The 2,500-nt window shown below is 29.8% G+C and overlaps 1 protein-coding gene across 6 annotated transcripts in view; it reads right to left on the reverse strand.

Annotated features, from left to right (window-relative positions):
* LOC118444036 (ankyrin repeat domain-containing protein SOWAHC-like) overlaps positions 1-2,500 on the reverse strand; it is a 243,726-nt gene that overhangs the window by 162,382 nt on the left and 78,844 nt on the right. The window lies entirely within an intron of this gene.

Genomic DNA, 2,500 nt, shown 5'->3' on the forward strand with positions numbered 1-2,500 from the left:
CCATAAACCACCGGGCTACACGTGTTACGAATTCTCTCTCACTGTAGAGAAATCTAACTGTCCTTTTTGCTCCCTCGAGAAAGCTGTGCGGACGCGTTTAACCGCACGCTTATATCTTCTATCCTTTTCTATCTCTTTCTTCTCTCTCACTCTCTCTCTCTCTCTCTCTCTCTCTCTCTCTCTCTCTCTCTTTCTCTCTCTTTCTATCTCACTCTATTTGTCCTTCTTTTTCTTCAATTCTTCCCCTTTTCTCTTTTTCCAATTCTTTTTCTTTTATTATCTCCTTCCTTCTCTAATTCTCTCTTTTTTAATCTCATTCTATCTGTCTTTTTTTTCTCTCATATTCTTTACTCCTATCCCCCACCACTCTCTCTCTCTCTCTCTCTCTCTCTCTCTCTTTCTCTTACTATCATTCCATATATCTTTCACTCTTTCTTATTCAAACTTTATTTTTTTTTTTCATTCTCATTCACATTCTCTTATAACTTTTTCTCTTATAATTCTTTCTCTTTTTCTTTAATTCTCTCTTTCTCTCTCTCTCTCTTTCTCTCTCTCATTCTCTTTCTCTAATTCTTTCTTTTTTTCTTTCATTATATATATATATATATATATATATATATATCTTTCTCTTTCCTTCCCTCTTTCACTCTCTAACTCTAATTTTTTTTTCATTTTCTTCAATTATTCCTTTCTGTAAAACGTGTTCTCTCTCTCTCTCTCTCTCTCTCTCTTTCTCTTATTATTTTTTTTTCTTTAATTCAAGTTCTATCTATCTTCCTTTTTTATTTAAGTTCTATCTATCTCTTTCTTTTTCTAATGCTTGTTCTCTCTCTCTCCCTCTCTCTCTCTCTCTTTCTCTTATTATTTCTCCTTTTCTTTTACTCTGATTCTGTATCTCTAAATTTTATTCTCTTTCTCTTATTATCTCTCACTCTTCCTCTCTCTAATTCTTTCTATCTTATTCCCATTCTATCTCCCTTTATCTAATTCTCTCTTTCTTAATTCAAGTTCTATCATTCTTTATCTTACGTTCTCTTTCTTCAATACTTTGTTCTCTCCTTCTCTCTTTCTCTAATATTCTCTTTATATTTTTCTTCAATCATCTCTCTTCTTCTTTATCTATCTTTCTTTTATTTATTCTCTCTCTCTCTCTCTCTCTCTCTCTCTTTTTTTTTTAATTCAATCTTTTAATTCACCAATTATAATCTTTGATAAAAAAAGAAACTAACATCCTCTTTATACGTATTTCATTTCATAATAATCATTTTATTTTATAATACGCGCGTATCTAAGAATATCGTTGAGTAATATTAAATATTAAATTAAATAAATTAGAAAAACGAAAGGGGACTCTTGAATACGAATGAGTTCTTTTCCTTTTTTTGATTTCTTTTGTTTTATTTTTGCTTTATATTTTTTTTTCCTGTCTTTTTTTTTTTTTTTTTCTTTTTCTTAGACTTTATTGACTCCCGCGCCAAAACATGTCTCTTTTTATTCCATAGATAGATCGTTCGGATACCACGATAATTTTCGTTAATCTATCGCAGTATCGATGCACGATCGATTCTCGAAAAAGCTGTTGGCTCTGAGCCGCCCCGTGGAGAAGAGTTTAGAGGAACAAACACGCCCACAAGGTAAAGCATCCACCTAAGTCGTCGACGTGCTATACCGTATTATAAGTTAAAGACACGAAATACTGTCTGTAGAGAGAGAGAAAGATAGAGAGAGAGAGAGAGAGAGAGTGAGAGAGAGAGAGAGAGAGAAAGAGAGAGAAACTTTAGAGAGGGTGCCGAAGGAGAAGACATTCGTCTCGCATTAGCATATACATGCTGAAGGAGAGAAAGACGCTAACAAAGTGATTCCTCTCTCTCTCTCTCTCTCTCTCTCTCTGTGTCTGTCTGTCTGTCTCTCTCTGGCTCTTTCTCACTCTCAGTCTATCTTTCTAATTTCTAAAACTATTCCCTTTCTTTTCTTTATTGTCTACATCCTCCGTCTTTTCTTTGAAATTCTATTTTTATTGAGGTAACCATTGCTCGGAAAGAGTTTTTCTGAATTTTCTTTTTTTTTTTCTTAATAGATATTTAAAAATTTTTATAATTCTCAAACGAATAAAAATATCAAAGAAATATTTATGAACGCTATTATTTCGAAATAGTACAATGATGTATGTAAATAAATATCATTATTATTATTATTATTATTATTATTATTATTATTATTATTTAGAAAAGTAATTATGATGTTTGAATTTATATAGATAAGTAATAATACTATTATTTAGAAAAATTATTATGTATTTTAAATATTCGTTTAATAATATTATTCGAGTAATATATTAATAGAATATTAGACTGATATATATATATATATATCTAATATCTATATATATATATATATATATATATATATATATATATATCTAATATCTATATATATATATATATATATATATCTTCCATTTTCTATTTTCGTCGTTAATCTAATCATTGCTCAGTAGTCT

Source organism: Vespa mandarinia, chromosome 21, assembly GCF_050613455.1.
Source record: "Vespa mandarinia isolate Hongniang chromosome 21, ASM5061345v1, whole genome shotgun sequence".
In the NCBI taxonomy this organism is placed as follows: Eukaryota; Metazoa; Arthropoda; class Insecta; order Hymenoptera; family Vespidae; genus Vespa; species Vespa mandarinia.